The sequence below is a fragment of the Dipodomys merriami genome, unplaced genomic scaffold (assembly GCF_024711535.1).
Source record: "Dipodomys merriami isolate MVZ:Mamm:240054 unplaced genomic scaffold, mDipMer1.0.p SCAF_1426, whole genome shotgun sequence".
In the NCBI taxonomy this organism is placed as follows: domain Eukaryota; kingdom Metazoa; phylum Chordata; class Mammalia; order Rodentia; family Heteromyidae; genus Dipodomys; species Dipodomys merriami.
In genome coordinates this window covers 119,489-134,538 of record NW_027202745.1, presented here as the reverse complement: position 1 = coordinate 134,538, position 15,050 = coordinate 119,489, and the positions used below count along the sequence as shown (strand labels likewise).

Sequence of the window (15,050 nt, the reverse complement as noted above, 5' to 3'; positions counted from 1 at the left end):
GGAAATTTTCTGTCTGTAGTCTCGCACTTTCATGCAGACATTTTGTGGGAAGTTTTCCATCTGTATTGGGAAGTTTTCCATTTTGGGGGAAACTCTCCGTATGTAGTTCGGCACTTTCTTGTTTACAATTTACAATGATGCAGTGTGTCTTTGTAAATTCTTTGTGTTGAGTGTTCTGCTTGTCATTTGGAGTTTATATTAGCCTTTGTCCTTGGCCCAGGAGGGTCTGAATATGGGGGAAAATCTGTCAGTCTGAGGGGATGGCCGCTAGGGACTTATTTCCCTTGTTCCAAAATGACTGGGACTTCTCTTCCACTTTGGAAGGCCCCTGGGTCAACAAAAGTTGGTGAGACATCACCCCATTCACTGAGACCTGATTGTTCTCTGTTCTGTTTCTTGAGGTAGGGAAGTTCTGGGTGAGAGTAGCATGCTCATTCAGCAGACTCTGGATTCAGCTTGCTGAGTGAGAACGGCACAGAGTTCTGGTAGGGATAAACTCAGCCTTTGGGTGTTGAGTTGTCTCGTTCTGTTTTAGAATTGGTACGAGCTTTAATGTGGGTTTTTGGTTTTTGTGATTTTGTTATTTATTTGAACATCTCTGGGGAAATAAAAGCTCCAGCCTCCAGCTGAGCTCAGTCACAGAGAAGGCTGTCAGCTAGTCCTCACAATGTAAACTGCTCTTGTATAAAATTGGATAAAAATCAGGCCAGTTTAGTTTCACGTGACCATCCCCCCAGCATTCCTCCAACAGAAGGGATTCAAAAGACTAATTGGAGAAATGCCTTTGTAAAGCAAGCCCTTGAAAAATGAAACTCAACAAAGATACTTAGTTTAAAAGAAATATTGTCTTAAATTTTTGTTTGAAAATTTTAGAAAATGTAAGTAAAAGTTGTTTTTATTTTTGCATGCTTAAATATCTGTGTGAGTATGTTTTGTATGTGTTTGGTAATATGTTGAAGATAGACATTTTCAGCATTCTGTAACAATTGGGTTAGTTCAAAATTTAAAATTCAAAAGGTTATGACGTTTGGACACTACCAAAAATTTTTTTAAAGAATTTTCACTTTGTTTTAAATGGATTTTAAGGATTCTTTAACTTGAAAATTAGAAAATCTGGTATTTTAGAATGCATAAGTCTATTTACACTGTAATAAAGATATCTGGCTTAACAACAAGGAGAAACTTAGAAGACAAGAGAAGAACTATCTTTAGGAGTGAAGGGTGAACATGCAGAAGTGCAGTTCAGCTGGTCATGCACAGTGGAACCATGCATGGTGAAAGAGGGCAAGCTGGCACAAATGCAGTTCATATAACCCTAAAGAGTTGGATTGGGTGCGTGCCCATTACACAGGAAGGGCAAAGTGGCTCATCTTTATTTTGTACCTTACCTTCAGATAGACACTGGAAACATGATGGTAAAACTGAATGATGTAATGATCGGATTATCATTGCTAAAACTGTCCCTTGGATATGTTAAAATTAAAATTAAGAAGGCCTTTAAAAAGGATTAAAAAGTTTATTTATATAATGTGATTTGTTCTCAATGATATTCTGCTATTGGATATTTTTTTTTAAATGGTGTTAAGTCTAGCTTCTTGGTACAGTGATTGTGATTGTAATTTTTGCAATAAGAAAAAATTCTTATTTGAGTTTAAAAGTTTTCATGTGTATCTGTTTTAAAACAAGCATCCAAGAGAAAATGAGTGACACCTAGCCTTGAGAGGTCAAGGGATTTTTCAAAATGCAACTAAAAACTAAAGTATAGAATATTAAAACGGAGATAACAAATTAGGAATTGATTTCTGGATATAAAGTTTAAAAGTAAAAACGTTCTAAACATTTACCTCAAAATGCTAAAGGAAAAATTAGGATTACCAAAATAATTGCTTAATTCCTATTTCAGTTTGCTCTCATAGGTTTTTTTTTTGTAACAGTTCCTAGCAGGTCCACAAAAAGGAGTGAGGATTCTTGTAAGTTTATCAGATGTAACTTTGGCTCTTAGTACTTTTCAGGTAAGAACATGCTTAAAAGACACTTCTATGTTGAACACCTTGTTGCTTTTAAGTGGATGAGAGTGGCCTTTTATGAGAATTGTTGATCTACAAACTGGTTCCAAGCCAGCCCAGGCAGAAAAAGGTCCTTGTGAAACTGTCACTTCTACTCAGCCAAAAGATGGCTGAAAGAGCAAGCAGAGTTTCTTTAGGACTCAAAGTGGCAGAGCGATAGCCTGCTGTAGATCTGAGGGACAGCACTCAGGCCCCGAGTTCAAGTTTAGCAACTAACTAAGGGAAATGCCAATGAGGCATTTTTCCCAGTGTGGAGAAGACACTCCTGGGATGAAAACAATGGAGGAGCATCCAGACACCATAAGCCACTGCTTGTATGGCAGAAATAATGTCAGATCCTAGAGTCATTTGTGTGTGGCTTTTCAAAAATTGGTCAGAGCCAGGAGTTCATCGGAACATAGTTTGTAAGCATGCCTACTGTCTATGTCTATCTACCTTGTAAGGGACAGGAACTCTTCAGTCATCTGTGATAGTACTAAAAAGTTAAGGTTTTAAAATGTGGAAGATAGTTTTGATCCCAACCCCTGTATGTGCCAAAAACTCTAATTGGCAGTAAATTTTGAGCTGATGCCAGCTACATGAAATTCATCTGCTCAGGAAAAAAACTTTGTAAACCTGAGAGTGTGTTTCTATTGATATCAGTCTGAAGGCCTACATAGGTAACTGAGGCATTGTTAGGATTACTAGAGATCACATTCCTATGCCATCCAGAAAGATCCTTTTGTAAACTAGAAGTCTAAATAAGCTCCACTGCTGTAGCCAGAAAAAAGGTCTGTGCATTTGTTAAAAGTTAAAATATTGTTCTTAATGACATTTAACCCTGATAACCTCTTTGTAAAATAGGCTATGTTTATAGGTTCCTGGCTAACTAGGATCAACATCCCTGAGTCAGCTTGAAGAAGTGACAGAAGCTGAATCTTTGCCCAACATCCCTTTTAAGAACAAGGGACCAGATTCACTTTTTTTAAAATGTGGCAAAACAGACAGAAGGAAAAGACATGGGAAATAATAGTACAGGCCTGAGCCCTGTATATCTGCCTAGAAAATCCTAGCCCTATTAAAAGAACTATCAAATTTAAAATGTTGTCAGCTTGGTAAATTGTCCTGGGCTATTGTCTAAATAGTTTTAAAATCTAGTGGGGTCACAGCCTGCCAAGCCTATGCCATGTGTCCTTAACCAGGTTGTGTAGGAATTTGCAGCTCAGCACGAGGTGTGACTGTCCCTTGGAGCCACTTAGAGACCCTGTGCTGCTGCTGCTGTTGCTGCTGCTGCTGCACACCCTAATGGGTAAAGTTCAACGACAGCCTGACAGTCACCTGGAGGAAATCCACATCATCACTCAGACCACCTCCACTGCAGTAAAATAGACTGAACTCCTGCTTGACTCCATCACCTGAGAATGCTTCCCTGTTGATATCTACTACAAAATAAGATCATGTGGGACATTCTTTTAGTGATATCTAATAACCCTCTCTACTCCCACAGTGGATATTAGTGGCAAGGTTATTGCTGAATTGCCTTAAGCACTTCAGGGTCACAGCCTCTTTTCTCTCTGGTAGGGTAATAACCTACTTCTTCCTGGGTATGTTTTAAAGATAAAGGAGGATTTCTTTTTTAAATCAACGGAGACAGTAAGAGGAATGAGACCCAGCCCTAATCTTAGCCTTAAAATCTAACAAACTTTTCATCCCATTAGTTGCCTGAGGCTTTCTGAGATAACATGGTTCCACAAGTCAAAGTAAAAATGGGCACACACACACACACACACACACACACACACACACACACACACACACAAACACTCCCACAGAGATGTACACACACAGAGTCACAGGCAATATTGTATCTTAAATTCTTATCCAGAGATTGGACAACAGCCCACTTATTTGTGAAGGTTTTTCTTGATTATTTTGAAGGAGGAGGATAGTTCATGAGACACAGGTGACAAGACTTTAGTGAGGAATACTTTATAAACAACTAGCTTATAAAAAGAACAGGAGCACGGTTTTTATCTTTAAATCTTACATTCCTTCAACTATAGTTTTAAATAATAATCATTGAGGGGCTGGGAAGGTGGCTCAGTGGTAGAGTGCTTGTCTTGCATGCATGACGCCCTGTGTTCAATTCCTCAGCACCACGTAAGCAAAAAAAGAAAAAATCCAGAAGTGGCGCTGTGCCTCAAGTGATAGATTGGTAGCCTTGAGCTGAAGAGCTGAGAGACAGCGCCCAGGCCCAGAGTTCAGGCCCCACGACTGGACACCCATTCAAAAAAAATAATCATTGAATTATGAGAAGACAATGCAGCACCTCTTCCCTTCTCCCCTTCCCCTCTGTCATAAAATATGACAAAAATATCAAAAATAGTCTTTTATCTTAAAAAAATGTACACGTGTAAAAATGTCTGACTATATGTGTAAATTTTTTTCAATATTTTTATGATTGTTCCCACCTCTAAGTATTTGTCTTTTGGGCAGATTACAGCACACAGGGGCTTCAAGAGCAAACAAAAGATTAGGAAACATGAACCAAACAGTGTCCTAGGAAGTAGATGCAAAAAGCACATGGCAGGCTGAGAGGGCCCTAAGAGGCAAAATGATTTTTGCAGAACAAGAGGAATAGTGAAAAATAAGGAATAAGGCATGGATCTCACCTAGGAAAGCTTCCTTGAGGCTGAGACCATGCTGGTTCCTAGGCCTACCTGAGGATGTTGGGATTTGACAATGTCCACATTTGTATAGAGTGATGTGGGAGGGGAAATTTCAGCCTCCCGTTTTTCTTTGGGATGGTCTTATGTGAGTAAGCAGCTTAGATCATTGGGCTCTGAGAGATGACACTACTTCCCTCACAATGGAATAGAATATGGAACTCTGAGACCCAGGCAACTGTAACTTACAGTCAGCTCTAGCCAGCTCACTTGGCCTGTGGCTCAGAAACAAGAAAGACATTCCTGTATTGCTTTCAAAGTTCAAGAGAATCAGGTCCCAGGCATGAGAGGGGTGAGTGCCTCACTCGATACTGCAGACATTGGATCAGTGCCAAACCACGAATCCAATGTCTCAGGCCTTTTTATAAGAAGAAATAAAGGGAATCACAAGTCAACTCAGGTCAGGTGTAACTATGACAGGAAACCTATTTAATCTCATTCTAGCCCACAGTACAGGCTTCTTCTTGTGTTTTTATATGGGTATATTGATAAAATATTTACTGTGTACTTTTCAATCCTATTACTCTATTACTCATTTTGAAGTGTACTCCCATTTCCATGTTTCAAAGATTCATTCTTTTTACCACCTTAGTGTGACAATGAGTCTGCTCAAATCCTGAATGTGCCTTATAATATATGGAGCTTGGACTCAGGCTTGTTGGAAATACTGGTAATGGACCTGATCCCTGCCTACCAGAAAGGTGATCTCTTCTATGTTGGAAACTTCCACCGCCACTATAGAGAGTGGGAGACAATGGAGCAGTTGATGGATATTGTTTAAAAAGTGAGTGTTCCTCATTCAAATCCAGGACTGATGAGACCCCCTGGCAGATTATTGGAATACTTGGTACCTCTCTGAGACTGTTTCAATGGGGTTTTATCACAGGAGCTTGGCTTGAGACAAAGAAGTGCACTCCCTGGATAACTCCTTACGAGTGGCCTGCCAGAACATTTCATTTTCCTCAGAAGCTAGTGGAGCCTTAACAGTTTGCTTGCTGAGAGACTAGGATTAAAGGAATGAGCCAGTGTCACCCAACATCCACCCTCACCTAGGAAATCACTATCTTGGAGGCCTTTGAAGGAATATAGATGGAAGAAAGAATGGAACTTGAACTTGGGGCCTGAGTGCTGTTCTGTTCATATCACTCTACCATTTAAGCTCCAATACCAGGTCTGGCCTTTGGCTGGTTAATTGAAGATAAGTGTCTTTAGAATTTTACAAACTAGACTGGGTTCAAACTGTGATCCTTAGATCTCACCCTCCTGATTAGTAGGATTAGAGGCATGAGCCATGGGACATTTATTTGGACAAATGCTGATAAGCATCCTCACAGAATTTCCATGAAATTGTGTAGACATATCTCTACTTTTTGTCTGTTATGTTTACATTACCATATGTGACTTAACCAGTCCCATGTCTGTCCTGTTAGTTCAGAAAAGGAGAAGCATAGAGTTAACTTCCTTCTCTCCTCCCATTGGTACAGATCCTTCTACCGTAACTGGGAGGAAGATGAACAAGATGAAGAAGTAAGTGGACGTTGACACAAAGAGAAGTTCTGTCTTTGAAAACTGGGTATCTTTGAGGTGTCTGAATCAAAGTCAACTTCCTTCTTTGCACACCAGTTGTGATTTTCACCAGGGGGTTGAGGCTTGGCACTTCAGTGGATAGCAGATTACACAGTGTGGGTGTGGTTGTGGTTTTGGACTCTCATGGATGACGAGGGGGGTATGTATAGCAAGTCAGATCAAGAGGGGAAACAACCTTCTCCTCCTAACATAGGGAGAATTTTAGATGATTATATTTGAGAAATTTCTAGAAGTGGGTTGTGAGGAGCATCCTGCTTGCAGGAGTCTCTTCCTACAACATGCAAGTCCCGCCAGAAAGAGGCTATAGTACAAAGCTCAGGATGGGGAGGAAAGGCTCTCATTTTCCTTCTCACCAATCTGCCCATAGCCTAGTTTGTTCCATCTTCCCTATGTGGATGGACTTCTACCTTGATGATTTCTATGAGAACAAGAACCATGACACCCTGAAAGAACTTACACAGTATGTCAAGCTCAAGATGCCCTCTTTAGACTTGCTCTTCTGCTTACATATTCTTCTGGACCAGCTAGAAGAACGCATGGCCCATGAGACCAAGAAAAAATGGAAGAAGTCCTTGTTTAGAAACCTCAGAGCTGGTGAATATGGATGGAACTTGGGTCTTTAGGCATGGGCAGGATGGGCATAGAGCCCTTAGTACTCCCCAGCTTGGCAAAATATCCTTTTATGGATATTCTTTGCCAGGTAATATCTGTTCTCCTTTGAAGGAACGTGGAAGTAGCCACTCATTAGAAACATGCTAACTTCTCATCAGTGTTCAGTCCAAACTCAAGTTCTACAGCTTCCCCCATTAGATTCTCATGAAAGTTTGTCACACCTTAACTTCTTGAGTTCTAAGACTCCTGTACCTATTTCCATTCTCAGGTTTGTATCACAGTAGAGCAGCTCCTGCAGTTCTCCAGATAAAGAACCCATCAGTGATGTCGTTTATGATGACTCATGGAGATCAGAAAACATTACTGATCTCCAGAAGGCATGTGAACATAGAGGGTGTTTTTTTAATATATAGAAAGGCCCAAGCAGGTTTTGAGTCCTGTGGACATCCCACTGGTTCTGAACCCCACATGTGAAGCAGGAGTAGCTGCACTTACTGCCAAGGAAGAAGATGATCCAGAATATCTTCCATTGATGTTGATAATCCACCTAGATTAGCTCCAAACAAGTAAAAAAGACATGTCTTGGTATGCAGTGTAAATGTATGCTAATGGAAAATGACCCCAGTGTATCTTCAGGAAAACCAATAAGTGAGGTCCAAAATCTAGATTCAGTTGAGGAAAGGGAATCTTTCTTCACAGAATATCCTGACCAATCTGTCCTCCTGAAGGGGATCCAGTTTCCAATTGAGAAATTAGAATCTGTCCCTCCTTGGACTCAGGAAGAAAACCCTGTCTTTAATGAGGAAGTAAATCCCTTTTAGGACTCTGAGGCAGAATTTTTTCTGAAGGCAACTTAGAAGCCAATCTAGATTTAGAGATTCCTTCCCCCATTCCTGGGAAAACCTGTATTTTTTTTGTCCTGATGGTTATAAAATGCTCATTCTATTTTTCTAACTTTATTAAAATGTTAGTGTTTTTTATATAATCTAGTATTCATGAATCCTAATTATGTTTTTTAAGCCTACAATCTGAAGCATTGTGCATACGTGTTCTGTGGGGGGATAACAGAGTGACAGGGTGCTGTACAAGAGAGCCTACTGCATATTACTGAACTGTTAAATGCACAGGGAGCGGCAAGGAAGCCAGGCCATGCCTGTATGGGGAAATAAGGTGGCTACAAAAGGTCTATGAAATAGCAGGTTAGAGGTCCTAGAAAGCTGTTCTGTCAATTTGGACAAATGTCACAATACTTATAGTGGTATGTAGGATACTCTTCCAACCGTGAGTTCAAATCTGTTTACATTTCATTGTGCTTTGGGCACATATGGAAGAAAAGTTACTCTCCAATAATATCATACAGTAATGTGAATCATTTTCTTTAAAACTGCTCCAGGGCTGAGAAGGTGGCTCAGTGGTAGAGTGCTCGCTTTGCATGCATGAGGCCCTGGGTTCAATTCCTCAGCACTACATAAGCAGATAAAGCTGGAAGTGGCATTATGGCTCAAGTGGTAGAGCACTGGTCTTGAGCTGAAGAGCTTAGGGACAGTGCCCAGGCTCAGAGTTCAAGCCTCACAACTGGCAAAAATACTGCTCCATTAAACAATTAAATAATTAATAATTAATTCAGGCTGCAGCCACTTAATCAGGCATGCTGGTCCCTCTGGTGAAGTAGGATCCTACTGGAAGCCTGCCCACCTAGGGCCGTTGTGAGCACCCCTCGCCTGGGACTGTGGAAGAAGATCAGGGTGCACCTGTTGTTGGGCTAGGGCAGCAACCTGGCAGCTGCTGCATGAATAACACAGTGCCACTGACTCACATCTAGCACCCCCCTGTCCCTTGGGCCGGGTCCATGAGGATCAGCCCCTGGGAGTACACGCATACTACGGGACAAGGTCCACCCACCTAGGAAGGAGTGCAGACTGAACAGATGCCACTCTGTGGATCAGTTTGTACAGTATTTATCAGCCGTGGAGGAGGGGTTGATTTTGTTCTGCTGTGGGGAAAAGACAAAAAAGACAGGCCCAAGCAGGGTGATGCCAACTTTTGTACTCAGACTGGCAAGGAAACTTTCCCCCACGCATTCGCCAGCAGGCTTAGGAAGCCATTCCATGCTCCTTGTCCATGGAGTAGCAGCCAGGGACACTCCCATCCGATACTCCTGGATGCTCTTTTGGGTTTGTTTGTTAATTTATTCAGAGAGCCCCTCCCTCAGACAGCAGAGTTATATTCTGGGTTTTGTAAAATGTTCTGCATCTGAGCATTCCCAGTGTTTGGTTTTTGTATTGTTTCTTTTAAATGCGTTTTGAAATTTGTGTTTTAGGTGTTGAGGTGCAGGAGGAGGAGCCAGGTTATGAAAATAGTTTCCTACAAGCCTTTCATCTAAAAATGAAAACATATTCTCTTTAAAAATGCATTTCAGGAAATAAATCTGAGAGTGGAGTAAAGGCTGTTTTCTCATGAGATCAAAATGTGAGATTTCTATATGCATGTTTTATGCGTTCAAAATACAATTAAGTAATCCACTATCTAAGAACAATTGTCCAGACCTAAGAGTTAAGTGTCTTGGGAGTTAGAGGCAGGGTTTTTTGAGCTTTATCCAAAGGGAGGGAAGAAAGTTAAAATCCGTAGATTACTTTCTAGAATCAAAGTGTTAATACAAAATGAGAATCACTAAAAAAACCTCAGTGTTATTTGGGTTTTCAATTGTTCCATATGTATTTTTGGATTACTTCTATTTCATTGAAGAGTGAGATTGGGATATTGGTAGGTATCACATTGAATTTGGATATAACCTTTGGCAGTATTGCCATTTTCATGGTGTTATTCCTCCCAAGCCATGAGCATGGGTGGTTTCCCACTTCCTTAGTTCTGCTTTCATTTTCTTTTTCAGGTTTTGAAAATGTCTTTCATAGAGGTCCTTCTTAACTCCTAGATATTTTATTTCTTGTGTGGCTTTTAAAAAGGGGTTGCTTTCCTAATATCACCCGCAATCTTAACATTATTGGAATACAGGAAAGCCATTGATTCCTGAGGGTGAATTTTATACTTGGCTAGTTTGCCAAAGTTTCTGATGAGCTCAATAATTTGGGAGTGGAGTCCATGTGGTTCTTTAAATACAGGATCATATCATCTGCAAAGAGGGAGAGTTTTACTTCATCTTTCCCTATTTGGAGACCTTTAAGTTTGCATCTTGTATTATTGCCCCAGCTAGCATTCTAATACAAAGTTGAAGAGTAGTGGAGAGAGCAGACTTTTTATCTCATTCCTGAATTTATAAGAAATGGCTTTAAATTTTCACCATTAAGTATAATGCTAGCTCTGGGTTTGCCAATCCATAGCAGAAAGAACAGCACTGGAGCACTATCAGTTCCAAATTTCAAACTCTACTAAAAAGCCATAGTAAAACACAGCTTGTTACTGGCACAAGAACAGACCTGAGGATCAATGGAATAAGACTGAAGACTCAGAAATAAACCCACTGACCTATAGCCACGTAATCTTTGACAAGGGGGCTAAAAATTAGAATGGAAGAAAGACAGCCTTTTGAGTAAATGGTGTTGACAAAATTGCTTCAACACCTGTAGAAAACTAAAGCTAGATCTGTATATAATACCCTGCAGGAGAATCAACTCCAAATAGATCAAACACCTCAAAATAAAAGAAGACACCATGAAAACATTACCTGAAGGAATAGGAGAAAGTCTAGGGCTTTTTAGCACAAGCCGAAATTTTCTTAAGAGAGAACTGGAAACAAAAGAAATCAAAGAAAGTTTGGAAAATTGGGATTGCATGAAACATCAGAGCTTCTGCAAGGCAAAGGTCATAGCTAACAAGATCAATAGAAAGCCCACGTTCTGGGAGAATATCTTCACGAGTCATAAAACGGATGAGGTCTTATATCTAAATTATACTTAGGACTCAAAAAATTAAATCACCTGACAACAAATCCTCAAAGAAACAACTACTCGATAACTAAGTGGGCTAAAGACTTAAAGAGAGACTTCTCTGAAGAGGAAATAAAAATGGTCATTAGACTCATGAAGAAATGCTCAACTTTTCTAGGCATAAAAAGGGGAGCCTGGCATAATATATGACAAACACTAAGGGTAAACAACTACCAATAGTGAATATGGTCCCAAGCCAAACTCTCCTTTACATTTAAAGGATATATAAAAATATTTCATGACAAAGAAAACTTGAAACAATGTATCTCCACCAAATAAGCAGGGTAGAAGTTAATTAAATATACCCTATATAGAGAAGATCAAGAAGAACAGGATCTGGTTATATAAAATGCTCCCTACCAGAGAACAAGGTAAATATATTAACAGTAGATGAGGCACAGCTCCTAACAGCAGGGCTATAACATAACATATTTCTCAGTCTTAACTTTCAATATCAATGGAATTAAATTACCAATTAGAAAACAGATCAGATACTAGTATCAAAAAACAAGACACAGCCATCCAGTGTCCACAAGAGATACATTTTATTGACAAAAACAAACGTACTCAAACTGAAAGGCTGGAAATAAAATTTTCAAGTAAATGGACTCCATAAACAGGCCATAGTAGAATTACTAAAATAAGATAAAATAGAATTCAAATTAAAATTAGTAGGAAGAGACATTACATGTTGAGAAAGGCAACTCTCAATTAGGAGGATATAACAAGTGTAAATATCAATGCCCTGAATCCTGGACCACCCTACATCATCAACCAAATACTACACAACCTAAAAACACATCTCAACCCATCATTGTCATCCATCAATTGGTTATACTGGAAAAACTCAACCAATAAACTGAAGACCTAAATAACTACATTGACCACCTACCCCTAACAGACATCTACAGAACATACATTCAGTATCAGTATATACATTCTTCACAGCAGGTCATGGAAGATTCTCCAAAATAGAACCTATCCTATGTCACACAGAAATTCTGTCCAAATTGAAAGAAAATTAATTGAATTCACATATCTTTTCAGACCACAACAGAATAAACTTAGAATTAAACAGCTAAAGCAAAAAAAAAAAAAAAAAAAAAAAGGTCAAACCCATGAAGAGTGAACAACACACTGCTTTATGACCAGTGGGGCACTGAAGAGATTAGAATAGAAATCTGAAAGTTTCTGGAATTTAACAAAAATGAACACACAAAATACCAGCTCCTCAGGGACATAATAAATGCAATACTTAGTGGAAAATTTACAGCTTTGAATGCCTACATCAAGCAATTGGGGAAATCTCAAATCAATATTTCATTTGATTTTAATTACGGTCTGCTATTAGGACACCCACAGACACCAAAATCAGAGGATGCTAATTCTTCTGATAAAATGCATAATAATTTTTCATAATTAATATAACATGAAGACTTTAATATTAATAACATTAAAAATACTTGTATTCACATTATATAATATATTGAAATCCTTTAGTTTCATCAATTTTTAGAACATTTATAACTAAATGTAAATTGTTTGTAAATAGTTATTTGATGATGTATAAAAATGAGAAAAAAATTCGCATACATATTACTACAAATGCAAACAGATTCACCTAGTTATTTATGATCCTTCATTTGTTGGTTTCATTCATGCATGGATAACATGCAAAGAAGTGAAAATTCCAAACTTGACTTTATTAAGGATTCATTACATGGAGTTTATGTTGGGCTAAAGAGATTTTATAAATTAAATTGTTTTGTCCCATTCTTTCTCCTTCTCTTCCATCCTTCCTTCCTTTCTTCTTTGCTTCCTCCTTCCTTCCCTCCATCCCTACCTCTCTCTTTCTCTCCTTCCTTTCTTCCTTTCTTCCTTCCTTCCTTTTCCTTCCTTCTTTCTTTCTTTTTTTCTTTCTTCCTTTTTCTTTCTTTCTCCTTTCGTCTAATATTCCTCTCTTCCTTTTACTCAGAATATTTCTTATGGCAATAGAAAAAATCTGAACTGTTGTACTGTAAGGTGTTATGAGTGATTACAAATATTAACTAGATTAATATTAATTTTAATAACCTATGTTATATCTTAAGACAAATTATACTAAAAGCAACTTCTCAAATGTTCCAAGATATGTAACAAATATTATTTTCATGATATTGTTTATTTCTTCAAACTAAAATAAGCATTTAGGCATAATATTGCTTGTGTGTGGGTTTTGTTCTTGTGATTTTAACTCAAGAACTATCCCTTAGTTGTTCTTGTTTTTTTCCTCAAGGGTATTGGTCTATCATTTGAGCCTCAATTCTATTTCTGGCTTTGTGTGTGTGTGTGTGTGTGTGTGTGTGTGTGTGTGTGTGTGTGTGTGTGTGTGTGTGTGTGTGTGTGTGTGTGTGTGTGTGTGTGTTGTAATGTGTGTGTGTGATTAATTGAGATATGTCTCACAAACTTTTTGCCAAGGCTGACTTTGTACCCCAGCTTCCTGAGTAGCGAGGATTACAAGCTTGAGACACCCATATTTAGCACAGATTTAATATATCCAACAATAAAGTAAATTGTATTTTTTGAATTCTAGAGGCTCAGTTTAACAAATTAACATTTAGATATTTATTCATTTATTAAACCTGAACCTGCATTGTGAAAAATGTTTCATTTTTATGAAAAATTATGCACGCAAAGGTTTAAATTACAGAATCTTTAGACAAATTGCAATACTCTATCATTCAAAAGCAAAAAAGGGATTGTTAATCAAATTTCTCATATAAGCTAAAAGCAAAAGGCTCTGTCAGGCTGAATGAAGCAATTTTTCATTAAATTAAATATTATATACTGTGGTCACGTGATTTTCTATTCTTTTAAACCTAAACTTAGGTTTTGTAAATTCATACATTTTGTGAGTATATAAAAATCTTGATTACAAATCATGTATTTCTGAGGTTTTTGATTACTAAGTCATATCAGAGAAACACTGAATTTCATGTATTTTATGTCAACAGTGATTTTTAGAAATTGAATCAACCTCATTATAAGAAAACTAAAGCAGGATATTTAATCACTTATCCAATTATTCCTATAGACTTGAAGATAACTAATTTTTGAATGGTAGGAAATTCATATTATACCTACTCTCTAAAGAATAATTCTGATAAAGATTGTGATAGTATTTATTTTTCCTTCAACTTGAAGGAAAGAACCTCACTGTTGATGACAAATACTTGAATGGAAATGCCATAAAATTATGAAAAATTCAAGTCATTATGAGTTAGATGAAATAGTCATTTTTGAAGGTCACAAAATGAAACCTCTGGGAACATCCTTATCCATTAAATAAAATGTATTTGTGCTCAAAATATTTCATTCATCTCTCCAGCAATGGTATAACCAAACCACCTCTATGCCAAATAGCATCTCTGGTGTTTAGGAATAGAAGTTATCACAATTGTATAGAAAGATCTACCCATCAGTCTAGAAATTAAATCTGAAATAATAAAGGATTGGGATTAATAATTAGGTTTCACTATGTTGCCATAAAGAGGTGAAACCTTTCACGTGGGCATAGTTATAGAGATTAGGTCACTGAGAACTTGTCATCAAAGAAGGTTTAAGATCAAAGTCCTTTTTTCCTCTTCCTTCGTTTACTTCTCTGTCTCCTTCTCCTTTTCCTTCTCCCTCTCCTTCTTCCCCACCTCCCCTTTCTCCCTTTCTCACTCCTATTCTTACTTTTCTTTACTTCCTCGCTTCCAGGAATACACATACTCCATCACATGTTCCTGATATGGGGTACTGTACCATCACCAACCAAAAGCAATGAGAAAAAGAAATGTAAATTGAAAGGTATAAAATCAGAAACCAAGATTAATCTTTCCTCCTTTGAAGTTAATTTTATAAAAATATTTGTCATATTAATAGGAGACTAACACAGCATGTTCTCATATATTATAAGGGATAAGATTTACTAGAAATAAATCTGGCCAACATTGTCCTAATGAAATAATTGATCAACTTAATTATATTTGGACAAATCTACTTTAAAATATCAGATATACTTCAATAAGAGGCAAAAAATGTGTTCAGAGGGAGAGTGGGGGAGAAACTAGAGCTAAACAAGCTCTCACATAGCAGTTTTACTGTTCTAGTGA

At 38.0% G+C, this 15,050-nt stretch overlaps 1 long non-coding RNA gene across 2 annotated transcripts; it reads left to right on the top strand.

The window, feature by feature from the left end:
- Positions 1-4,961: 4,961 nt before the first annotated feature.
- Positions 4,962-10,899, top strand: LOC138826455 (uncharacterized). 2 transcript variants are annotated; one of them, XR_011371723.1, is made up of 3 exons: positions 4,962-5,063; positions 6,256-6,298; positions 10,591-10,899. It is a non-coding gene; the product is annotated as an uncharacterized lncRNA (long non-coding RNA). The 2 variants fall into 2 exon arrangements; XR_011371722.1 differs by lacking the exon at positions 10,591-10,899 and adding an exon at positions 7,239-7,884.
- The last annotated feature ends 4,151 nt before the right edge of the window (positions 10,900-15,050 follow it).